The following is a 27,796-nucleotide window of genomic DNA, read 5'->3' on the forward strand; positions in this document are numbered from 1 at the left end:
GAGTTTGAATGTGGTCTCAATAAATCTGGAAGAAAACCAAGGTCTGGAGGAGAAAAAAATTGTCCTTCTGGAGCATTATAATACTGACATGGAAGGTAATGAAAAGCTTTTATTGGGTATTTACTTTCAATATACTTAAATCGGTGGTTTTATCTTTTTATCAGAATCTAAATATATAGATTTCCAAGCCATACGTGACTACTGTAAGCTATAACAACCTATTTGTCTGTCCTTATGGCAGACATCCTCCCTTCGCTCCCATCCTCCCAGATAGTCGCACCTTTCTGGGGAGGGACTCTGTCAGGATGTGTAGTGACAGGACAAGGAGTAATGGCTTTAAATTGAAAGAGGGTAGGTTTAGATTAGATATAAGGAAGAAATTCTTTACTATGATGGTGATGAGGCACTTGAACAGGTTGCCCAGAGAAGTTGTGGAAGCCCCATCCCAGAACTGTTTGAGGCCAGGTTTTGATTAACCTGATCTAGTGGAAGGGCCCCCTGCCCATGGCAGGGGGGTTGGAACTAGATGATCTTTTAGGTCCCTTCCAACCCAAACCGTTCTGTGATTCTATGATTCTATGACTCTTAAATGGTGTCCAACATTATGGTAGAGAAGAGCCTCCACATTTTTTCTTTAAAAATATGTTGCTGAATTGACATGAGTATTTACATGGATGAATGTAGTTTCAAAGCTCAGATAGTAATCTACATATTTAAATATGATTTTTCTTTGTGAAAAGACTTAATTTTAGTAAACAAACATTCAGTTTATCTGAGTAATTGGAAATGTTGCTGGCCTTCTACCTTGCTTTCAGTCCCACAGGCATTCAACATCTCTGGCTGGCACAGTGTAGCAACATTTTCAGTTAATTTGCCATCCTGGGTTAATCTGTTTTTATTTCTTTTAGAAAAAAAAATAAAACTGGGTTTCTAGCCATATATGTTAGTTTAGATTTCATGACATTTTTCACCACCTAAGGGCACTAATCCTTGTATTTTACACAAATTGCAACTCAGTTGCATCATGCCTTCTTCAATTCCGGCAGCTTTAATTGAATATGTTGTACAACTGGAATACAGGGGAGAGGAGGGGGAGGTCTGCAGCCTGTTGAACTTTGCTAGAGTGCTGCCACAAATGTTTAAAGAACAATAAGGGGGATTAACTTCAGTGGGGAATGGGAGTTTGAACAAATTCCTATGATGTCCCTTATGTATATCACTTGCTGTTGTAAGGTGTGTTTCATTCAAGTTGAAAAGCACTTTGAGATCTTCAGATAAAAGGTGTAACAAAATGAAAAGTGATGGTGTTATTAGTTTATGTATTCCAAATCCCTCAAGGACAGCTGCAAAATCCACAAGCTAGAATCTCTGATCAGAGATAAATTCTTTATCTTTGAATTACTGGATTAAAGAAACAAAAGAGAAACAGTCTTTTCTGTGCATTTGAGTCTTGTTTACACCCTCATGCATTATGTATAATAGCATGTATATGTTCTTGACACTCTAAGTTATTCATAATTAATGAATACTATAATAAAACCCATCACATCTTTGGTATTAGGATACTAAAGTGGTTTATGTACTTGAATAAGATAAGACACTATGTTATGTTCCCATTTTAGGTACTTGAAACTGAAAGAAGCATAAACAAAAAAGTTTATACTGCTTGAAAAAGAGCATAGCCTGGAATTACATACATGAATTAGACTTTATACAATACTCTCTGTTATTGAAGCATTAAGACTTAACCCATCTACTAATGCAGATGACGTCCCAGGTGTTTAATCGCTACTGCAGAAATATACTGTGTTTGCTACTTCCATTATTTTATTGTTATAGTGCCCCTTAGGCCCGTACTTAGCTCCTTGCTCTACAACATGAGGGTTATGATTTTAATACTTCAGTTACTCTCTACAGTATTCTCTCTAGAGTATATTTATACATACTGTCTTGTAAATATTACACATAACAGAAAGTTGTATAAAAATGTAAGGTGCAAGGTTTTTAGAGATACATTTGTGATCTAACAGCGGTAAATTAGTCACAAAATGCAGACAAGAACCCAAGTATGAAAAATGGCATTCAAATACACATTCTTTTTTTTTTTTAATTTATTAAAGAATCTTCTCTGAATTGGAGCATTAGCTGCACTTACAATCAGATTTAAATTGTGCTTGCCATCTCACTTTAATATTTTTCTTTTAGTAATTTAAATGTCATTTCTCAGAAACAAATAACCAGAACAAAAGGAAAGCATTGCATAGTTGGATGATGTTTAAAGGCATGCAGATAAACAAAGTCCATTGTAATTATGCCAGGGGCATAATTTTGACTGTTCTGCTCTGCCTTCTATAATTAGTCTTGGAAGCAGATAGTGTTATATTCAGCCATGAAAAAAATAGAAGAGCTGAGTTTACTGGAGATTAATAAAGTCTTCATGAACATTCCTAAAAAACTTCTGAACCCTTAAGTGGAGATTATAGGTCAGAGCACATTGCCAGTACTTGCTCAGAGGGCAAGAAGTTGAGTACTCTATGTCTATTAACTACAAAGAGACTGAATAGACTGCTGTTGAATGTTAATGGGAGATTTTAACAAATTACACCACAGAAAAAAATGTGTGGTATTTTTATTACAACATCAAAATATATTTTTAACAATCTTATAGCTGAGATATTTTAAGGAAAAAAAAAATCCACAGGTCTCATTACTGAAATTCGTTACAGCAATATGTACACGCTTAAGTTCCATTGCTCATTTGTAATACTTTTTCGTGTAATTTTTTTCTGTAAAAATATTTAAACTATATTACCAAACTATATAAAACCCCTGCATTTGAAATGACTACTTTTTCCACCCAGCTACCTTCTCAAGGGAAGTGTCATCTAGTGAGAAAATGTTTTCATTTTTCCTTTTATGAGTGGTAGACTGAATACAGAAAGTGGTAATGCTATTGTGTAACCTTCTCAGCATATACATTACTGCAAATCTGATCACTACCTCATAAAGAGCAATATCAAAGGAAAATTGATACCTAACAGAGAGAAAGGAATTGAACAACGTTTGCTTCTACATAAGCTGGAAAAGTGGATCTTACAGGTGCACCTTAAGGTCTGCTTCTGGTTCTGTTTCAGTCCTAATTATTATGTTTCCCACAGTCCATTTCTCCCTGTTTATGCAACTTATTTCCATACAACTGCTTAAAATTTTCAAAAGATCTTCCAATCACATATTAATCTTCTGATTCTTTCTGTTTCATATTATGCACAATAAGCATGGAAATATTAAGCAAGATACATCTTGCAAATCTGACATCACACAGACCTCATGGACAAAATCAAAGACTTGATGTCCAATTCTTTTACCTACCCTACTCTGTTATCTAAATTAACTTTATGATCCTGTGCTGATCACCCAGCTCAAATGATAATTAATTTGATTTGTCAAGTCTGAAAGTTTCTGTTGCAAACCTACTAAATCATTGTTGCTCTGAACAAAGCAAGCAAACAAAAATTAAAAAAAAAAAATCTGTATCAAATGGAAAAAATACTGAGGAATAGCCATGAGATGGGTAGCCGAAATAAGAATGCTTCTTTACCCTAACAAAACACCGATGTTAACTGGTGTTATTGTTTTTTACTTAAGATGTTTTCTATTTCTTTGGGACAATTAATTTTATCAAGAAGCAAAAATAATAATTTTAAGGGCAATACTGTATAATACCAAATGGAACCAACCAGTCTTTAAAAAAAAAAAAAAGTTTTTAGGTTCTCAAAGAAGATAGTTTTGAAAAGACAAAATAGATATAATGGAGGGAGGATAAAAGAGATTTATTTCTGCTCTGAGAGAGACTTATCTATGAGAACATTCTTGTGATGTGACTGAAGAGATCTTATTAAGTATACAATTAGAGAGTATGAGTATCATTCATTGCTATTTCCAAGGAGTCTGTTTAAATGAATATTTGATTATGGTTTTGTCAATTTGTTCAATTCATTCTGTACATATATTGACTTTCACTGACTGCAGAGACCAAGAAATATTCTTCTTCCTTTATTTGTGTTTCACCACTCTTTTAATTATTGGAAACTAGACATGACTAGAGACAGGTATTGGATGGGAGTTCTCTCATGCTTCCTGTTGATTTAGGCTATGTCTGCACAGGTAAAAGTATTCAGGCGTGGGCTTTCTCCTTGGTTCATAGGGTAGCAAAATGATTTCCGTATACATTGCTAAAGACTATTCTTCCTTTTAAAGGAGAGAGCCTCATCCATGAGGCATATAATTTGACTCATTATGTATCTCATGGTATGAATAATTTACTCGTGTGCATCTCTTCAAAACAATGTTTTCTTGACTTTATTTATGCCAATACTTCAGGCTTCTGTTCACTTATAGAAAATGATGACTTCCTTTAAATCCATCACTCCTGAGGCTGCCACTGATCCTCCTACCAATGTATTTGCTTTTTTTTTGAGCCAGACAAACTATCTCAGCCATTTCATGGAACAGCATCATTCCCAAGATGAGAGGAAGGGAACTCAGTAAATGCATCACTCCCAGGAAATAAGACAGCGTTTCGATGAAACAACTGTGAACTAGACAATGGGTTGATGTTGAAAATATAGAGTGGCAGTTCAGATCTATAGTTTTTCCTAGAAAGATTGTGCCATCTCCATCCTAAAGGTTTTCTATATCAAATTATATAAAGCCTTGAGTAACATGATCTGACCTCAGAACTGACCCTGTTTTGAGTTGGGATATGGATTAGAAAGCTCCTAAGATCCATTCTAGCCTGAATTATTTTATTATCCTATAGACATGGTAGGTTGCAGTACTTGTTCTTTTGGACAGTGTGTTTAGCATGGATGTAAATTCCTTCAATGCTCACTGGAGGGAATATCTATATTAAAAATAATAAATAAAAAAAAAAAAAAATCTGGGGGGAAGTTTTAACTTCCAGCTGTAGAGAGGTACCTTCCAGGCTCTCAATAACTGGTGGATATGGCCACCCAGCACCATTTTAGTAGTCTATAGCTATGAAAAAGAAGTCCGAATTCTCTTCATCCTTGCTGTGTCTGGTATGTCCGTCTCCAGCCATTTAAGTGAGGAAACACTTTAAGGTCAGAAAAACCATAGGGTAATGTAATGCATATTTGTGAAACCACAATTCAGGTCAGCCAGTTACTAGAGCTACCTGGTACTTGAAGCAAAGCTGTCCTTTGGTTGTTTTCCTACTTGCACCCACTGCATGGAGTTAAACTGAAATTCGACTTTAAAATTTACAGTCACCTGCTCTTTTTCAGGTTTTCATCTCTGTTAGCCCACACAGGGTTTTTTTTTCTATCTATATAGTACCTACTTTCATTTAGAAATTTCTCCAAAGCTGAAGTATCTGAGAGAGATTTAGGTAGTTAAGTGACACTTAAGTTAATAACTGATTAATAACTGACACTTAAGCCATAACTGATTAGCAGTACTGGGCAGTGTGAAATTTTATATCACACAACATATGTCAGTCTCTTAATACTCTTTACTGTTGTAGCACTAAGGTTTTACAAAATACAAAGGAAGGTACTGGGCAACTTGAATATATTAATACATGATGTTCAGGTTAGTACAAAAGAGAGAAAGGATTTGGTTACTCAACAACAGTAGCATTAGGTCCTTGATGTAATGGTACGAGTGTTGCGTTAAAGGGTAAGGAAGTTTGGCAGGACCTAAACCCCCTTGCGTTCCAGCTTGTCCTCAGACATCAGAGGGCTGGGCTTAGATTCTAAGTAATGCCCAGTTTGGCACTATAAATCTGGTCTCATTCAATATACTAAATTATATTAAATTATCACAATCACAGATGCACAAATAGTGCAATTGGCACTATAAGTCCAGTTGCATTAATCACGATCACGGATTCACAAATAGCGCAATATACTTTCAGTATCGTAAATGACTGGTGTAGTTTATTGAAGCAACAGGAATACAAGTTCTTTTGAATTGCCAGTGATAAATATACTGTCTGCAAAGCACATGCAAATACCAAGAATATGACAAACACAACCAACTACACATGTGCTAACTAATGAAACAACACTATAGAGAACATTAGGTTTCTTGGGGAAGCACTCAGTATAAATGAGTTCGAATCTCAGCTAATAGGCATTCCTATGGAGGTTCAACCTGTCAACTGATCACAGAAGTCAGCAATGTCCTTCCAACTTGTCTGAGATGGTGTCTTCCGCTGACATTTTCCTCTCTTGCACCATTTTTATACTGTTTACTTACTTGACTGACTCATACATGTCTTTGTTGTGACTGGTATAGATTTTTCTCACTTTTGTTTAAAGGTATAGGCTCAGAGTAATTCAGAGTTCATGCTCAGTGAGGGGTGGTCACACCTTGGAGGCGGGTAGCCTTTAGGGTGGAGTTGTGCTTTGGCATTATAATGAAATAATACAAGCAAAGTTCACCCAGAGGACATGATTTGGTTATCCATTAGAGTCAGGGCTGGCCATGCAGTCTCTCAGTTCCGCAATACCATCCAGTTCCGCATCCCTGCAGTGATAGCATAGCTGCGGTGTCTTCACTCCACTCCACCCTCTCTGCTGTAACCCTTAGAGTCAGCACACCAAGCTCACCTGGTATCACCAATAACTAAGGTTGCAGGCTATGTTGCCAACGGGACTATCATGGAACAGATTTCTTGCATATCTGCCGCATCTCACCCTGAAAGTTTCCTCAACACTGAACCTCCTCTTAAGATATGTACAAAAGTTTAGCCTCAATAATTCACCTCCAGCAATTATTCCACAATGAGGCAATTTACATCACTCATTATTTATGCCTTGATAGGGACTAGGTCCCTGATTTGCTATATTTTAAGAGATTTTTGAAAGAAGATTAGAAAAAAATAAATAAGCAAACAAAACCAACTGCCAATTCTTATAGCTCAGAAGTTCAATTTATGACTTACTTCACATACTTTGTGAAGGTTAGATGCACATGAAACCAGTGACTCTGCATCACATTTGCAACAGGACTACAGGCACTACTATGTAAGTTAAATCACCTTACCTGCATCACATAGCGCTGAAATGTCCAGATGAACACGAAGCATAAATTTCTGGTTGTGGAGAGGTATCATCTCCAAATTCTTTAGATTTGATATAACTGGAATGATTGAAATAACTATCACTTTTCCTAGCCATCAAAGAAATCATCAACTGACTCTAGTTATTAAGAAAAAAAATGCCCTCATTTATTTGCTACGGTGTCATCTACCACAGAATAAAAGTTGTATAATATGCATTCAGTGCCATACTCTTTTATGCAGTAATATTTGCTCATTTCTTACCACCAGCCTGTGTACTTTGTGCTGATACACTGAAGTCAGTATGGATGAATGACTGCAAGTACCAGAGTAAACAGATCTCATTTTGAAAGATTCAGACTTCTGTTGTTTGTAAATTCTTTTTGTTCTGCTTGGATATAGGTGAACTTTAAAATGTGAAATCAATTTTAGAACAAGAACAACAAAAAAATGTGCTGAAGTGAAAAAGAAACATTCCCCATTCCCCAACTCCTATATGATAGCTTTAAAAAGATGATAACAAGATGCTAGAATAAGCAGCGTAAATTAAACTGTAGTAAGGAAGAATATCTGCTCTTGCTGCTTAAGCAGTTACAACTCTAGTTTACCACAGTGTTATCAATATTTACCTTTGTGAATATACTTTATTTCTAAGAATTTTTATTAAAAGTGAGGTGAAGATCAAATTCTCAGAGGGACATATATCAATGTAGCAGCTCCACTGACTCCAGTTGAAGTCACCACTTTATGTCACCTTAACCACACTGACATTCTGAAATATATCAGTTCTTTAAGACTGAAATTATGAAATAATGGTTATCAGATATATTATTTTATGAATGTCCTACTTTGCAGTGTTATCATTATTCTTTTTCAGTAGTGACTGAGTGGTATATGAAAGTCACACTACTGTACATAGCCTGAATGCTGTGGCTACCAAAGAAAAGCAGACAAAATGCTGCAGTCTATACCTTGATGGTATCTCTTCATAACTCAGAGATCATATTATACTTCCTTCTGTAAGAATAATTGTGCATTTAACACACGCTTTAAAAATAGTGTCTCTTTATATCATTTGATACATACATATATACATATCATAATTTCTCAGATACTAGATACATAGGGGGACAGTTAGCTATAGCTCTTTTCCCAGAGGACCAATATTTTTCTTTGTGTATTTATGTGGCTATTACTTCATTAATTTCTGTCCATCACTTTGAAGTAACTGGAGGAATATAGCACACCTACTTCCCAGATGACTAGATTTCTACATCCCTGGAGAAATGCAAAAGTCAATGCCTTAGCTGACTGGCTTTTTTTTTTTTTTTTTCAAGTGCCTTTTCTATTTGAAGGAACCTCTAAGACTGGTAGTATATTTCTGTGAGTGTGTGATCATGGTTGTGTTTTGTTCGTTTGCTGCTTTTGCTGTTGTTAATTTTCTCTTGTGGCTACACATTTATATTATGGCTACTATTATAATTATAATAAGTTACAGTAGAACTGTATGTCCAGCTATGAAGTTCCAACAATATAATTCCCATTTATAAATATAATGAAATTTAAGCTGTAGATACTGAATATTTGTCTGAGTCCCTCACTCTGAGATAAATTTAAGCTTATTCACTGAACCAGAGCAGTACTACAATACGGTACTGTGGTGGTTTTACTCAGGTCGGCAGCCGAGCTCCACCACAACCACTCTCTCACTCCCCCTCCTCAAAGGGAAAGGGGGAGAAAATACGATGCAAAGGGCTCAAGGGTTGAGACAAGGATGGAAAGATCACTCAGCAATTATCGTGGTGGGCAAAACAGACTCAGAGTAGAAAGATAATAAAATTTATTGCCTATTACTAACAAACTAGAGAAGTGAGAAACAAAGGAAAGAAACCAAAAACACTTTCTCTCCGTCCACCCTCTTCTACCTTGCAGCAGCATAGGAGAATGAGGAATGGGGGCTGTGGTCACTCCCTAACATTTCGTCTCCTTCACAGTCACTCTCTGCACCTGCTCCATGTGGGGTCCCTGCCACGGGATGCTGTTCTTCCCAAACTGATCCTGCAGGGGCTCCCCACAGGCAGCAGCTCTTCAACAACTGCTCCAACATGGGTCTGTACCACGGGGTCTATCCGTCAGGAGAAAACTGCTCCAGCATGGGGCCCCCATGGGCAGCAGCTCCCCCCAGACCCCGTGCTCCTGCGGGGACTCCTCTCCAAGGGCTGCAGTTCTGGCCCGGGGCCTGCTCCTGCGGGGGCTCTCCATGGGCCGCAGCCTCCTCCAGGCCACATCCACCTGCTCCACTGGGGGCTCCTCCACAGGCTGCAGCATGGAGATCTGCTCCATGTGGGATCCACGGGCTGCAGGGGGACAGCCTGCTTCACCATGGTCCTCACCACAGGCCGCAGGGGAACTTGTGCTCTGGTGTCTGGAGCACCCCTCCCCCTCCTTCTTCAATAACCTCGATGTCTGCAGAGCTGTTTCTCACTCCTCTCTCTCTCCCAGATGCTGCTCCCCAGCAGTTTTTGTTTGTTTGTTTGTTTTGTTTGTTTGTTTATTTTTTCCTTTCTTAAATCTGCTCTCAGAGAGGTGCAAATAGCATTGCTTATTGTCTCTGCTCTGGCCAGCGGTGAGGCTCTTATTTAACATGGGGCAGCTGCTGGACTCTTTTCACAGAGGCCACCCTTGCAGCCCCCCACTACCAAAACCTTGCCATGTAAACCCACTACAGGTACATACAATAAGTTAATTCAACAAATATAGAATATGTCTTGGCTTTGAATACCACATTCAGTGAATAAGCGAAATACCTATTGAATATAACCAAATGCTGTATTTGGGTTATTTGACAGGCATTCAATTCCATAATTTACTATATATAGATGAGTTTTAGAACTTGGTGTAAGTATAATTTTGTGTATTTCCTTATACTCATTCTTTCTCCTTTTGGTAAGATTAGGAATAGATGGAACTAGATATCAAAAATATGCAAACAGTCAGGTAGCTTCAAATCAAAAAAAAAACACAACAACAACAACAAAAAGCATCATAGCTGCCAAAAGTAGTGTCTATAGTTCACCATAGCTGCCAAATTATGTTTAGATTTGTATGTACAGTAAAAAAAAACATGAAAACATGCCCTTAAAGATATTGACTGGCATAAATACGTACTCAGAAGTTTAGACACTGAAAACGCGTAATGTCTGAATTTTTATTATGATCTAAATCAGAAGGATACGTAACCATTGTACATCCTACACAGAAGAAGCCAATAATGCAATATAAGTTGGCACAGTTGTAATTTCCATTTAGCACTTTACAGATTTTAGACTTTTCAGCATATTCATGCATTATTCATATCTGAAAAAACAGAAAAGGTGAAGTACAAGATGTAAAGCAGAAAAGTACACGTCTTTCTGGCAATGTAAGATACGTTACATAAATACCCAGAAAGTGGTAAAAGTTATGAAAATATAATAACATAATGCTGACAGCTGAGTCTAGCCTGTATATGTAATTTAATTTTAATCTGCATATATGTATCAACATGTATATGTTTGTATAAATAGGTAAATAAAGTATATGTATATATGCATATACGACATCATCAGAAGACCATTAAGATTCAATTCAATAATTAATCCAAGGAGTATTTCTTCAATAAATAGTACATTTAACTCAGTAACTTGATTAACTGGAGTTCATGTTGTACCTTTTTTTTTTTTTTTTTTTTTTTCAGTAAGGCTCAATATACAGGTGCATAGCTACAGGAGCTAAGCAGGGGATTAATAAAACTTTTGAGAAACCCCAGATATTTGATCACTTTTGTTCTGTTTAAATAGGTAAATCTGTTTGTGCAGCTATGTTTTCTGAAAGGTCTATTTGTATTTTTATGTACAAAACTGAAAATCAGTTGTAAGAAACCACTGTCAACCTCTTCAGTCAGAGCCACTGTAGGTGACAATCTAATTTATTTCCTCACATCAAACAAGTATATCACTGAATAAATTGCATTAGCTAGTAGAGTCACCTGATAACAGAAACAAATGAGGCTCTTGGAATTTGTGCAACAAGACAACGAATTCTTTAATACAAGATATGTAGAAAAGCAGTAGAAAAGATTCAAGTGGTGAAAGGAGGAAACCAACAATTTTTGAAATTTGTGTGGAATTACTTAAAATATAAAAATGAAAAAAAATCTCTATGCAAGCATGACATAAACAGAGTTTTGAGGTGTAGAAAGAAAAAAGATGTAGGACAGAAAGATATCTGCAATATACAGAAAGTGAAATCTATCGTTGCTCTAATAACAGTAAACACATTTACTCAAAATAACTCTAATTTAAATTTGAAATTAGTAAAGCTTCTCCTAAAGATATTCCTATTTTTTGCCTCCCAGAATAGAAAAATTGTTTGTAAACTGTTCCTCTTTGTCAAAAGATCAGTTCCAAAATGCCACTGAGGTCAATTTCTCATGGCCTATCTGCTTCATAAACACTGACTGAATAAATTAAACTGCCTAAGGGCAACATTAACTTTTGCACCTGACTTTTCAGGGAATGTTCTTTTATTTTCTGTTTTCTTTTTTTTCTCTCTGTTTGTTTGTTTGCCTTGAAGTGCCAGTCCTTAACCATCTGTGGTTGGACTTCATCTTTTTTACTTCTGACTGTGCTCTTTGTGCTGATGTGCTTACATAGCAAGCATTCAAGCAATGTTGGTAGGTTAAAATCATCCTGAGGATTCCATGCAGGAAAAAAAATCATATTTTAGTGAAGGTAGTTTGTAATAATAATAAATAAATAATAAAAAGCTAGGTATAACTGAAACATAGGTAATATATATAAATTTATATAAATGTGTTTGTGTATATGCAACATGAATTTCTATACACATAGCAGATGCATATATGTACAATTATTCTCATTTAGATTTTCCTGCCTCACAGCTGAGTACTTGATATTGCAACATACTTAACTTTCACCTGTGGAAAATATAGGGTTTTTATTTTTCTGCTGATTTTTGCAACCAGTGTTTGATTTAATTCTCAGAAGTTGCCTGCAACCTTACCTAATCTACACCCAATTGATTACAGATAGACATTTTGAAACATAATCAAATTTATTGCTAATTTTACAATCGCGCTTTATGTTGAAATCAAAAGCTTGAAAAGATATAGGAACATATATACAAACAATTATTTCATTTAAATGGAAAAAAAAATATTCAAAGCTTTTTGACACAATTATTACCTTCTTATCTAAAGCCAAGCAGATGCAATTTCCTGTGGCTTCTTTCTCTGCTCTTCCTCCATGAATGTAAAGATGTAAAACTGTAACAGCTCTCTTTCATATGCATATCTAGATGCAGCTTGTATCTGTGGATATCCTGGGTTTGCTTCATCACAACAATTTTCTATGTTGTTTTTGGTTTTTGTTTTTACTTCCCAGTCTATAACAAAACCATCTAATGAATTAGAGGTAGGCAGATGTAGTCAAAATCTCACTTGTCTGTACAGTGCTTCTGGATAGGTGTTACCTTGTGGCATCAATTCACTACAGGATGTCAAAAAGTGTTGCTAACATGGCAGAGACAAGAGATTTCAACCAGGTGTGGATAACAGGAAATAGATTGCCAGATTTGGTCATGATTAATATGTTGGTTCTAGCCAAAATGCATAACTTTACCCTAGAAACATCTGATTTAAAGAATCTCCTGGTTCTCTTCCCAGCTAGAACTTGCAGCATAACCACTAATGCCTTTAAGTACTCTGCTGGCTTGGTGGTTATTTGATTCTCAGAAGCTTGAAAGAATTAAAAGAGGAAGGAATTATTAAATTCAGTAAATTATAATGGTTCACAGTGGTTTTATCCCAAGCATAGATTTACTTCTTGAATGCAAATAGCCTATACTGGTCTGAAAAAAAAAAAAAAAAAAAGCAGTGATTTAACACAGAAGATCAGTTATACCATACATATTTAATTCATAGCAGGAAAACCCTGCTCCTGACAACTTTCATGATCATAAGTTCCTCCCTTCACCTATCATTACCCTTAATAACAGAGACTCACAGATCTATCACTACACTTTCCATTCTGCTCTCAAATATAAAGTAAAAATTATTTATTTTTACACAACGCATCCCAATATTAATGGGGGAAGGGAAATGAAAACAAAATCTCAGACACCTTTACTAAAACAAACAAACAAACAAACAAACAAAAAACCAACAAATTACTGTGTTGTAAGAGTTAATATAGGTATTTAGCTGGGTTATCATAACTTTTTTCCCTTAATGGTAAATATCCACTGTTTGCTCTGTGCTTGATTGGATATTGGACAGATACCACTACTTCTGAAATGGTGGATGACAGTTATTGCACATTTTTTTTGTTTCTGTCACAATAATTCTGCCCTCTGGACATACGTGGAGATAAACCAAACTCATGAAATAAGAAAATCTGTTAAATAGGCACCTGCACTCCTACATACAAGACTTCAGCCAAATTAGATGCTATTCCCAGCCGTTAATTAAACAGTAGTATTCCAATATTTGGGACAAAAATTCTGTGCCAGAGCATCTGTTCACTTGTCTTGAAATGCATAATTTGTAATTTCTAATATAGATTTCGGTATAATAGTAAGAGTTTGAAAAATTGATTGTACCCAGAAAACGCAATTGTACATAAAGGAAACAGGCCATATTGGACTAGCTTGTCCATGCTGGAATAGCTAGTAAATAATTTGAAAATATTCCATGGTGCACGAATTTGATTGATGCCTGGTTTAAAACCAAAAAAAAAAAATAATTATGGGATGGGAGGTGGGTCTTGAGTGGGAGGAAGGAAAGGAATTGTAAAATCTAAATGTTATTTTAATGGCTGCTTTTCAACCAGCAATCTTCTATCTTTGAAACTCTGACAAAGAAGTTGGTGTCGATCTCAAAATGAAATTGCAATAAGCTTTCCGAGTTCATTCTCAGCTCAGGGTATAAAGTGGAGGAGCATAAAAGGCCAGCAGAATATTTTGTTATACTGGCTCTCCCTCTTGAGTAACAAAAAATAGTATAGTAGAATGCCATAGTAACTTCATTTCTTCTGTTTATTCAGCATACATGCAATAAACTCCCAGTTAAACTCTAACTATGTTTTCAAGCTACCCTTCCTGTGTGCTCTTCCATCAGAGCATGAAAAATTCAGAGTCTATTTCAACTGAATTCTCAGAACATGTATCGCTTCTTTTTTCTTCTCTTTGAAATGTCCTTCTGTTCAGTTCAACTTTGGGGTTGGTCTGCTACTCAGAAGAAGTTGCAGTGTTCCATATAAAATTTGTTCTTAAACATGGGTTGATTTTAGCTTTTATCATAAAATCACAGAAACGTAGAATCATAGAATCATAGAATGGCATGGGTTGAAAAGAACCTTAAAAATCGTCTAGTTTCAACCCCCCCTGCTCTGGACAGGCTTGCCAACCACTAGAGCAGGCTGCCCAGAGCCGCATCCAGCCTGTCCTTGAATGCCTCCAGGGATGGGGCATCCACAAGCTCTCTGGGCAACCTGTTCCATTGCCTCACCACCATCTGAGTGAAAAACTTTCTCCTAATTTCTAACCTAAATCTTCCCTGTCTTAGTTTAAAACCATTCCCCTTCCCTTTTGTCCCATCACTATGATCACATGAAAACAGGCATTCCTCCTCCTGTTTATATGCTCCCTTCAAGTACTGGAAGGCTGCAATGAGGTCTCCCTGGAGCCTTCTCTTCTCCAAGCTAAACAAACCCAGTTCCCTCAACTTTTCTTCATAGGAGAGGCGCTCCAGCCCTCTGATCATCTTAGTGGCCCTCCTCTGGACCCGTTCCAAGAGCTCCACATCCTTCTTGTGCTGGGGGCCCCAGGCCTGCACACAGTATTCCAGGTGGGGTCTCACAAGAGCAGAGTAGAGAGGGGACAATCACTTCCCTCTCCCTGCTGGCCACCCCTTTTTTAATGCAGCCCAGGACATTGTTGTCCTTCTGGGCTGCAAGAGCACACTGCTGGCTCATGTTCAGCTTCTCGTCCATCAGAACCCCCAAGTCCTTCTCTGCAGGGCTGCTCTCAAGTTCTTCTTCTCCCAGTCTATATAAATACCTGGGATTGCCCCAGCCCAAGTGCAAAACCTTGCACTTGGCCTTGTTGAACCTCATTAGGTTCTCATGGGCCCAATTCTCCAGCCTGTCCAGGTCCCTTTGGATGGCATCCCTTCCCTCTATTAGCAGAATTCCATATTTTATATGGAATATTTTATTTGTATTTAATTATGTGAGGCAGTACAGAATCTCCACAAGACAATTTAGTTTTTCAAGATGAAGGAGTTCTTTTGCCCATTCATTATTAGTTAAATTAACTGTTTGGTTTTCTAACTGAATGAGTCTTTGCAATTACTAAGAACTCATAGTTGATAAGCCTTCTTGGCTTCCAGTGAACTCAGCACTTTGATCCTGAAATCCTGTCTAAACCAGTGTGGAGCAAATCACATGTAAGTTAATGAAATTCTGCATCGGCTTCAATGGATTTTGTATGAGTGCACAGAGAGAAGTCAATACAACTATATCATGCCTACTATCCTATGGGTAATTTAGAAACATATATATTATCTTATATGTATTCTGGACGAAAACAACAAAAGTACCAGCTTCTTATTATATGGAAAGGGGAGTGTCAAAGTGGAATTTCAGACAGGTATCACAATAGAGAAATGAAAACAGAAAAGGAAAGAAGAAATTAAAATTAATGAGGTAACAATTTTCATTTGTTCAAATGCATTTTTAAGTCTTATTTCAGATGGAAGTATAAGCTAAAAAGCCCTCCAGGCCCATGCAACAATGGGACATGGAAGCTTAGTCTTGACTTTGGCAAGTCTAGCCTAAAGACTAACATGCACACACACACAATGTACTACTTGTTTAAGCAAAATTTTTCTGTGTAAGATTTTTTTTTTCCTTAGTGCAGTTCTAGTCCATCATTTCCAGTCATAATGAGCTATTTTACTTTGTATCTTGTTGTTGAATCTTTTTTGTGAGTGTCTTTGTTCTTCCGTATGGATAAGTACTTTATGATTTTCATTCTTCATTGGCTTAAAGGTCATTATCAGTTCTAGTTATTTCCCCCATAGCTCTTTTTTGTTGTCATGCAACTTTCCAGCCCTTCACTGACCTTTGAAAAACTTATAAAAGTTACGGTAATTTTTATCTGAATTCATAGGCTTTGAAGCATAACAGTCTTCCATCATATACTCGTAACTTAGCCTTTAGGAACTGTGAATCAAACATATTCATGTTTAAAACAAGTTTAATGCAGGAATGCAATTATTAAAGAAATGTGAACTAATTTAAACCTAGTTTGAGGCATTAACCTTCCCATTCATTCAGCCACTTTGACTGGATAAGTGCTGACTTCATTTTTTGTTGCCTGTCAGTAGAAAAGTATCCCATCAATATGCAATAACTTTAAGAAAAGAATTGATGTAATGTGCTGTTGGGCAGAAACAATAGAGATTGCTGTCTTTGAATTCAAATTACTGAGCAGTTTCTGTGTTGTGCTGCCCATTAACATAAATGAGAACATTTTGTAATGCCAAGTATATAACAATATCAGCTTCATTATTCTCAATATGTGATGGTTTATGTATATTTTTTTCTTAATATTGCTGTATTTTTGAATTTCTAATCAGAGATTCTACGCATGTTAGGATGCTTTCATTGATATTCCATTATGTTGGCAGGTCAGCATTTAGCTACTGTGATGTAGGAGCAAAGGTGTAATCCAGAGTGATATGTAACTGCAGTTTGTTTATGTATCAGAAGGAAAGACAAAGCCAAAAACTAATAAGTTAATAGCTTAAGAATACCTGAGACATTATGAAAAAAAAATAAAAATTCTTCATTCACCTCCTAAATCAGGGTTCACAGGACTTTGATGCATCACAAAGTAGATTCTACGTTTGCTTACTTGCTGAAAATGTGAAGTAAATACATTGGCTAAAAAGGGGGAGCTTAACTGAAACTTTGTCAGGGAAGGCATAAAGATTTAAGGTTCTCTTTCATCGCCTCTCTCTCTCTCTAATGTTGAATGTTCATTTGGGAAATCAGCTGATCTACAGAAGATTATTTCAAGTAACAACAAAAATGCTATATATCACTTTCTGCTGTGCTGACAAAAATAAATTCCAGCCAGAAAGGCAAAATGAAGGAAAGGCCAGCCACATGATCAAAGGGTTAGTGCAGTTAAATTAATTTTACTCACTTCTATTACAGTGCAATATAGCACAAGTCCACTTTTAACATCCAACAGGGCAAACGTCCCCTGCCAGCACAACTCTGGGGAAAGAAAAAAAAAATGTTACTATATAAATAGCATCTATTTCTGTGGGTATGTGGGACTACAGAGAAAAAAGTGGTAGGGAAAAAAAAACATTTTGTGTTGAATATTTTCTTTGGTCTAGAAGGATTTCTGAAATTTCCATCTTGGCAAATATTACATGATTCCCATTAATATAATCCTCTTTTATTCTCACCTCTTCAAGTAGAGCTTTTGAGCAGCTATCACAAGGGGACAAGAAACTGGCAAATATAAGATGAATCAGGTCTAAGTCATGCTTTTGTAATGGTGCTCACAATCTTTTTGACCTTCATATATTGGCAGTTAGTCTATTTTCACCACCTCTCAGCAAGAGCTTCTGTTGTCAAAAATTGTCAATGATATGTTAGTCATAATAGGTTTTGGAGAAGTAGGAAAACTTATTCCAGTAGATTACCACAGGGAAAGAAAGGATACTCCTAACTTATTTTTAAAATAATATCATGCCAAAGAATTGGCTCTTGAGTATCATTATGGCTTATAAAATCACAGCTAGGAAGTTAGCCATTAGGCTAAACAGAAATTAAAATCTTCATAAAGACATCGTATGTAAACAGCTCTATTAAATTTCCTTTTGCTATTAACATTGTAATAATACTAAACCTGTCAATTTAGATATTCAGAATTGAGAAAAATACAGGTTTTAGTCATTGCAATGTTAAAATATATTTTGTCCTCTCATTTTCTAATTTGTCAACAATTTTGGTAATTTTTCAGTAACTTATGGAGAAATAAATTATTTTCTAGTATTAGCACTACTAGCCACATGAAATAAAAAATTAAAAACAAAAAAGCAACACTGATATTTTTCCACCAATTTTACTAACAGTATTTCTGATTTGAACTTTTTCAAGTGAAATGGGGTTCTTTTTTTTTTATATACACTGGGAAGAGGGAGATAAGGAAGGGAAGCATTGATAGAGGCACTGATCTCTTCTCTTTAGTGACCAGCAATAGGACCTGAGAGAACATCATGAAGCTGCATCAGGAGAGGTTCTGGCTGGATGTTAGGAAAAGGTTCTTCACCAAGAGGATGGTCGGGCACTGGAACAGGCTCTGTAAGGATGCGGTCATGGCACCAAGCACTCTAGGGTTCAAGAAGTGTTTGGTCAATGCTCTCAGACACATGGTCTTAATTTGGGGGGTTCTGTGTGGAGGCAGAAGTTGGACTTCATGATCCTTGTGGGTCCCTTCCAACTCAGGATATCCTATGATTCTATGATTATATAAATTTTAAATATAAAAAGATTATTATTTCTAATTTGTATGGAATCATCAAGGAATGAGAAGTACAGTCTCTCCTTTTGTGTTTTGTCATGGACATGTATGAGAGTGAGAGTACAAGAAAAGTTGCAGCTTTAATCGCTTAACGCTGAGTATCAGGCCAAGAAAAAGAGTGGATGTAAAAGTACTGTCTAACTCTAACTTGCAATTCATTCTCTACCTCATTTTCATCACATATCTGTATGTGTACTGGGAAGGAGTTAAATTCCTTCATAGCAGGCCACATGGTACTGTGCTTTGGATTTATTGGTTTGTTGTGGATTTGTTTCTCCCTCTGCTCTGCAGTGAGTAGGCTGGGGTGGGCAAGAGACTGGGAGGTAACACAGTTGGGACAGTTGACCCCAGTGGACCAAAGGGGTACTCTGTGCCATACGATGTTGTGCTCAAAAATAACACCAGGAGAGTTTTTCCGAAGCAGACATAGCTTAGAGATTGCTTGGTCATTGATCTGTTGAAAGGAGATGGTGTGTAATTGCAACTTTTTTTCTTCTTTTTTTTTTTTTTTTTCCCTTCTTTTCTTTATCTGAAAGAATAGTCATCCAAGCCATTATTTTACTCACAGCTGCCTACTGCAAAGACAGACTCACAAATGACAAAGCTCCCATAAGTTCAATCAGATCATGGTAGATAAGTCATATCTCAAACAAACCTCAAAGCTACTGCGAGCAAAGTGTTTCTTACTCTGAGAGAAGACAGTTGCAGTGAAGAGAAGAAGGTGAGAAAAGGAGATTTCCTAAACAATAGATTTATCACCATATTGGAGATATTCATTGGAACTGATGTAAATGACACAGGGTCTGCAGGAAACATTACACTGGAGTGCCAGATCCTTCTAAAATGCTTCTAAGATGGTTTGGTACACATACTTTTTGGCACTTTAATCACTTCTTAAATGTTTTTCACTGAATATGAAGTTCAGGACTTCCAAAAAATTAAACATGTCCATTCCACAAAAGGTTAAGAGAAGGGACATTAGAATATGCCAGGCTGAGAAGACAGTTGGCTTTTATAAAATAAAGATTTACTCTTTGAATTCAGCTTTGGAGTTCTGGTGAAATACCACATTACAAAGCAAAATTAGCTGAAGGATTAACTTTGTGGCATTATCATTGTGAAGTGACAGAAAGGGAAAGATCAAGGTAAGAAATACTCTCTGCTTGGATTTCCATTAACAGGATAAAGAGAAGCACATTTCTTCAGAAATTCTACATGTCTTTTCGCATGCAACAAGGAGAGACAAAACTGTAAAAGGGAACTCAAAAAGCACAATTTCATTCTTGAAGTTATACTCCACATTTACATCCTTCAGTGAGACAATGCCCTGCCTCTTCCATTAGAGCTTACAGAACAGCTATAAGTGAATGCACATCTTGAAAGTGTATATATGGTCACAACTAATATTTCCTCAGTCTCAGAAAGCTTCTGCTGCTTTACTAATTGCATGATATTTTATTATGTATTAATGAGCATTAAAATACTTGACATACTTTAGGAAAGTTCTATTTTCAAGAAAAATTTATAAAGATAAATTCTTAATTTAAGTATTATTTACAGTATGAAGTACAGAGATTTGTAGTCATATATATTGCTACAGGACCAGGAAAATTATGTTTTCATTGTAATTTACATAAGTACAGAGCCACTGCCTCAAGAAAACCTTAAAAAGAACACATAAAGTATTCATATTGTTACTTAAAATAACATTAAAAATGAATGCATCCTCATTACATTGGCTCATTAATATTTTCAATTTATTCATACTGTATTCTCTCTCTTATTTTTAGCTTACATTTTATTATTTAAGAATTTCATACCAAACCTGAATTTTCCTTTTTAACGATCTAAAATTTAATACACTTGATGAGTAGATGGACTTTATAATATTTTTAAACAGTGTGCCTCTCCCATGATTTCCAGGCAGAGGTATACATTAAAATATATCAACTTTTAAGTTACTGAAATTGGATGTGTAAATTGGATTAATTCTACATATCCTTCAACAAAGTATAGCTTATTTTACTGTTTGCCAAACAGAAGTAGGCACAGCATGTATATACAGCTAGTTTAAATCAGGTAGTGTATGGTGTGGCTCATTCCCTGGAGATGTGACATTTTATGCTGGTTAGGTAAAACAATCTAAAAGCAATGTGTCTCTGTAGGCAGCTCTGGCATGTAGCTGATCTGGAATGTACAAACTGTACAAACAGGAAAGCTATGAGATTTGGGCCTGACTTGATGCTTTCTTTAAAAAGTGAAAACATGCCATATTCCACAGCAGGTTAGCATAAATGAGATCTTTCCTAGGGAAATACAGTGGAGATTTCCTTCATTTTCTTCCTTAGAATTTAATGCTAGAAGCCTACTGTCATGGTGTTGCAGATGAAATTTTTACACAGGTCTGATATATCAGCAATTTAAGATTTATTATTTCCTTTATGGTAAATCACAAATTAATTGCATTTTTTTTTCTTTTGGCAGCACTTCATCATCATTTAATCATTAGCTTATTTAATGATTCAATACTGTTTGCTACAATCAAGACAGTGACTTAGTTAAAGATTCATAGATGGCAAGGTTCATACACAAGACTTATGGTAAGGTATTAGCACTTTCTGTGCAGCGGGATGTTAGAGATTTATGTACAAAAACGGTATTGGGGATCTCTAAACTCAGTTGCATGCTCAAGAACTTTTCCTTTTTGGGGGGGAATTACCCTCCTATGCATCAACATATACGGCAGACGATCATTGAATCTCAAGAAGTCTTGCCCTGAGAGGCATCCCACCTCAGGGGGAGATCTTAGGTCACAGCTCACTGTGGTCCCAAAGAGCTCAAAGGAGCTCTTCACTAAATATTGCTCAAAGGAGCAATATTTGTAGCGTCACAAGATGATTAGCTTTAGTCCGTATTTTTCCATCACGGCCACAGTTCAGGTTGGGTAATTCTGATGTTTACCGACTGTACAATTCCAGTACCTTGCAGGTTGTACAGTTCTGGTACCTTCTGGGTAGAACTACAGTTTGGTTAGCAGAAGTTCCAGCTACAGTTAGGGAGTGCCTAATCATCCCAACTCACTGCACTTGTAACAATAACAAGAATATAATGTTAGTTTATCCTAAGGTTGCGGATTGGCTTGGTGAGGGAGGGGTTGCACCACCACTGCTCTTGTAAACTGCAAGCTAAATATTAAGGCAAAGTTATACTCAGTTCATTTGTAGAATAATAAATTATTCCTGAATTTAGGTAAGTTTAATTTCATTTCCATTTAAAATGTTCAATTTAAAATGTTTAAAGGAAAAAATAAAAAATATATATTTGGTCAGTATTTAGTGAAAATTATATCAAACATCTCTATATTTCCCTTTAATGACATTCTAGCTTGTGGTGTGCTTTAGAATGGACAATTACTTCATTCAATGCAGATGATATGATATGCAGAATCTTGTTCATATAATTGAATGAACGTGTCCTAAATGGTGCTTAAAGCTTTCATCTTCTATTAAATATCCACCCGTTATTTTTTATTTTTTACTTTTTATTTTTTATTTTTTATTTTTTATTTTTTATTTTTTATTTTTTATTTTTTATTTTTTATTTTTTTATTTTTAAATGCAAATAAATCTGTATAGGTATTCTCTGCTTTATCTGATTTTAGGATATATTTGGATGTCATTCAGGAGAATTCAGCACTTTGCAAATTCAGAATCATACAGATTTACACAAACTATATTTTATATTTTAAATCTGCAGCCATCTCAGGTATTTCAGACCAAGATACACTCTCCAAATAGAGTTTCAACTAAGTATACCTTTTTAATATATACAATATAGAAAGCTATATAAAGAAATCCTGATATAAGCTATATCATGTAACTTGAAGAATTAGGTAATATCTAATGCATATTTAGTGATCTTTTATCGGCCCAACACTAAAATGTTTTAACCATTATATAAGTAGAGTCACAGCCACAGAGAAGTTTGTTTGGACCTGAGAGATGAATTTTCTGGGCTTAGGATGCTCACTGAGGGGTGCGTAGAATACCTTACTCTCTGGGATTGATAGAGTCTCACAACTACTCCTTTTGTCTATTATTCATTACACCTCATTCATAAGATGTACGAGGACATGTTCTTGCAACTGTATATCAATGTTCTTTGTGTGTTAATACATATTTAGAATATACTTCAAAGAAATACTGATATTAAAGTACTTCTATTAGTTGATATCTTTTAAAATGCATTGCTATTTCTGCTTTGGTCTCCAGGATTAATTACATTTTCACTACACAGTAGGTCCCTCCAATCAGTAAAAGCACACCTCCCATCGCTAGCTATATGATAGCTCTTATTAATTGTTATGTCATGCCAGCATTTCTTCCCTCTTTAGTTTCCCTTTTTGCCTGCAGCACTGATTTTCATAGGTATGGTCTCCTGGATTTTCTGGTTTCGTTTGATTTATTCTCACTGATTAATTTCCAGCTGTTTCCATATTTCATATGTCATTGGTATTTTTGATAGCTGTCTTAAGAGCTTACTTTTTTTTTTTTTTTCCATTTTACTGCATGTGCCTGTCTCCTAGATATTATTATGCCTCCTTGCTCTTTCCTTTGGAGCAGCTTTAAGCTAACTATTTGATTCCAGATTCACAGATTTAGAGAACATTTGAAATAAAGTGTTTTGTTTTCTTTAATTACTCTTAGAAATGAGTTAAAACATAGAAAAATATATAAGAATTTTGTTTCCTTTCTCCTAACATTCTGTCTGTTTGTGATAGTTTATAGTTAACATCTTACAAACATTATATAGGGCTTTTTATATAAATTTCATTCAAATTCTGTACTGTTGATTATTTTAACCCATTGTCGTTCACTTAAATCCACACCATAGCAATGCATAGAACTTCTGAAATTGGTGCTTTGTGAAAAAGACTATGGTGTTTTCCTAGGAAAGATAATAACATTTTATACCAAGACCTGACTTTCAATGGAAATTGGAAATCATTGTTGTCAAAGAAGTTTTCCTGATTTTCTGCAACGATTTATCTCTGAATTTATATCAGTGTTTAGCCCTTATATTTTGGGAACTGGACTGCAATGTTCCACCATTGTTAAATCTAGAGCTACTCAATTGCCATAGGAGCAAACAAACAAAAACAACAACAACAAAAAGGCATTTTTTGTATATACCCGTTCTTAAAGGTACAGATGACCAGTTCTTCAAATCCCACCAGTTTCTTGGAGTTATAACATCATATATATATTTCTTTTCTGTGTGTTTATTATACCATGTATTCCACGTGTATGAGTAAACTTTACAGTCACCACAAAAACACTTTACCTTCTTAATATACTATACATTCTGGGATAATGATAAACATTTCTATGGAGGCAAATAATGTAGTAAGTGGCTTGAAAATTGGTGGAAAGAAAAATAAGAAGTTATGAAATTACAAATAAAACAGAGAGGGGAAAAAAGCTCACTGTGTGTGTGTGCCATTCCTTTGTCAAGCATTGAGTTACAAGGAGCCATGCTTTTCAGTCTGTGGTCTTACCAGTTATCATATCGCAGTGTGAAGTAGTATGACTCTGCCTTTTGTTCTGCTGTTCTAGGGGTCCCTTGTGACAGTTCTTCTCTGGGTGAGGACTAATATGGGGACTGTACCCTCTTCTTGAATTATGATAATCGTGCCAGCTGGACCATTTAATTGAACTCTTATATCTGATGACAACAGTAAAAGAGTAATACACTGAAAGTATATTATTGGTTGATATAATTGCAATAGTCCAATAGAAAGAGAAGATAAAAGATGAATTTTAGTCAGGTCAGGTTTTGTCTGTATTGCTACATGGTGAAATTATAAAAAGAGAGAAAAGTTCCTTCTCAGTACTGCAATGGGAGAATGTTAAGGCAATTTAAGCAATATTCTTCAATTACTCGGTCTTTGAATGCAGGACGAATCAAGCAATCAATGTGTTTGGAAAGAATACACCTCTGCACAAAATCTAAATGAATGGCACATTTCAGATGCTTGAAATAAGATGAGATGAGCAAAACCTACCAAGCTGTGATTCTATAGGCTTTTTTTGAAGGCAATGCTAAACTATATTTTGAACTAATTCTTTTGTTGCAGCACAACAAAAAAGGTGTGCAAAGGTAGCACAATCCAATGTAAAGAAGACTTTTTTAAAGTAATATAAGTAATACCTTTGTCTTCAAGGAACTTAAGGACTTCACTGGATTGGAACATTGGTTTGGTTCTTCCAGCATTACTCCAAGTCTTATCAAATACAACAGTGTTAACAAGATAGTATTTTTTTTTTCTGTACAGTTCACTGTCTTTTTTTTTTTTTTTTTTTGTCATCAGTAAGTAATATTTCACTTATCTTAAGCTCTCTAAAGGTTATGTATGTCTTCTAATGGGAGCAACTGTTCATCTAAAGTAAAATAATGGTGCTTGTGAAACCTTGACATCTTTGTCTTAAAATCCTCCCTCTCAAATACAGAAGGTCTCTATTTGCATAACAGTGTTATCTGACACTTTCCCAGTAATTAAATGACCATTCATTATGTTTTATTATTTTCCTGTATTTAACTGGTGTCAGAACTGATGTCACCAAGAAGAAAACTAATTTGAAGAAGTCACAGCTTTTTGTTAAGCTATCTGAAGTTCCTGATTCAATTAGATTGTCTTTTGCTAGCTTATGTAACAGAGACATTACAGGTAGCAAAGATCCATTAGATAGTGTACATGTATTTGCTTATATTAACCCACAGTACACTTGGTCTAGTCCCTAAATACCCCTCCCCCCCCCCCAGTGTTCACACAAGATAATTATTAATATATATATTTATATATATATATATTTTTTTTTTTCAAATGAGAAAATGAAGATGCTCTGTGACTTAAATATTTGATAAATTACACTTAGGTTTTGACTAATTAAAATCTAGTGTCAATATGGCTTCTAGTGCCTAAAAGTAATAGCTAACAAAGCTCAAAGTTCAAAGCACATGAAGTGGAACTCAAGTTATGGGGATCTGGCCTCACAACCATTTATAAAATTGGTGCTTGTTGTCATATTTGGAGCTTCATTACTACATTCATGGGCTTGTAAGTGAACATTTGCCTAGATAACACTTGTTAGGCAGAGAAATGCTGATTTAATCCCATTTAAATAATAGGAAGTAAATGAGCAGGAACAAAGTGAGTAGCAAAAGTTCATATTAGAAGTTTCTTAGAGAGAAGAAGAGTATAATTCTGTTCGCTCTTATGCTTGTGCCCTGAAAAAGAAGTCATCTCTTAAATTTTTTGTATCTTTCAGTTATGTTCAAAGGATGACTCAGGTGAGAAGGAAGCTCAGGAGGTCTTCAGTCCAACCTCCTTCTCAGAACATGGCCAACTTTGAGGTCAGACCTGTTTGCTCAAGGCTGGGTCTTGAACACCTCCAAGGACAGAGACCTCACAGCCCCTCTGGACAACACTGCTGTGATGTCCTCAGGGGGAAAAGGCTTTCCTTTATATCCAGCCTGAACAACTCTTTTCTCAGTGTATGCCCATTGTCCCTCTTCCTCCCACCATGCACAGCTGTGAAGAGCTTGGTTCCATCTCCTCAATAACCCCACTGCAGGCTCTGGGGGACTGCTGTTAGGTGCCTCTAAAGACATCCCTGCTTCAGAGTGAACCAGCCCACAGCCTCTCCACATTGGGCAAGTCCCACACTGTCCTGGGGTCCTCTGCTAATCTCACTTCAGCTTAACAATATTGTTATTGCATTAGCAACCCAAAAACAGATGATTGCCATTTACCAAAACATCCAGGTCCTTTCCTGTAGAGCTTCTCCCCAGCTAGTCTTTCCCCAGCCTATATTGTAGCAGGGGGCTGTTCCTTCCCTGCTACAGGATTTGACCCCAGGGAAGAACTCTGTGCTTCTTGAATGTTATGAGGTCTCTGCTTGTCTCTGCTTGTTCCTCCAGCCTTCTTAGCAGACATGGGGGTCTCAATATCAGACTTGTCATGGAATATATAAACGTCACAGCAATTATCTTTATCTATTCTATCTTTATCTATCTTTATTTATTTTTTCTTTATCCTTAGATTCCTTCTATGGGGCGACAGAATGGAAGCTGAAGGACATATGCCAGACCCCAGTATTAAGAAGTTGTTGACTTTTTGAAACAAACAGCTTTCTTCTAGCTCTTTTGGGCCAACATATAAGGATTGCAAAGCTGTAATTAGGACATGACTTCAAATTTCACCTCAATTACTGTTTGGTGACATTTCTTTCTCTCTTGTATATTTACAGAAATTATAAAGCCTTAGTTCAACAAAAATCTTTTGTTCCCTTCCACACATACCCCAGCTAAGGGAGGGTCATGCTTGTCATTTTTACTTCATGCTTTAAACTCAGAGGTTAAAATATGATGTTTAAATGGTGACAGAGAAGTCTCAATGAAGAAATTGGGGTCTTTGACCTCAATCTCTGCTGTTTCGGGCAGCGGGGGTTGGGGATCATTCTGTGTTTGCTAGCTGAACCACAGTAACCTGTACCTGACAATTTAACCTATTGGGTTTTGAGCATTTTCAGATCAGATCAAAAGCATCAAAGTCTGTGTAAATAATGCATTGCAGTAAATTGTCTCTCATTTAAAACTAACACCAGAAAAACAACTACTTAATTAGAAAAAAAATATACTGTTAGCAGTGATGTTTAACATATATTTTAATCATTTCATCTCCCACCTCCCAGATAAGTCTCCCTGTATTTCCATATTAGATTTGGGTTTAGCTTGTGTGTGGTCATATGAGACTGGGCAGGGCACTGACTGATATCAGAGGACTACACATGCATAAGACAAGATGAAATGAGAAACTGATTACATGAAAGTCAAGTGTAAAGTAACAATAAAGATTGTCTGGAAAACTATTTAAAATACCATTAAAGCATGGAAAGGTTTGGGCTTTTTTAATACTATTGTTCAGCAAAAATTCTTTTCTGAAGTGTAAATTGTGGAAACATTGAAATAAATGTATAACTAAGA

At 36.0% G+C, this 27,796-nt stretch overlaps 1 long non-coding RNA gene across 1 annotated transcript; it reads left to right on the forward strand.

Moving 5' to 3' along the window:
• Positions 1 to 27,796, forward strand: LOC121065708. The gene is made up of 2 exons (XR_005817271.1): positions 1 to 95; positions 26,853 to 27,796. It is a non-coding gene; the product is annotated as an uncharacterized LOC121065708 (long non-coding RNA).

The sequence above is a fragment of the Cygnus olor genome, chromosome 2 (assembly GCF_009769625.2).
Source record: "Cygnus olor isolate bCygOlo1 chromosome 2, bCygOlo1.pri.v2, whole genome shotgun sequence".
Classification (NCBI taxonomy): Eukaryota; Metazoa; Chordata; class Aves; order Anseriformes; family Anatidae; genus Cygnus; species Cygnus olor.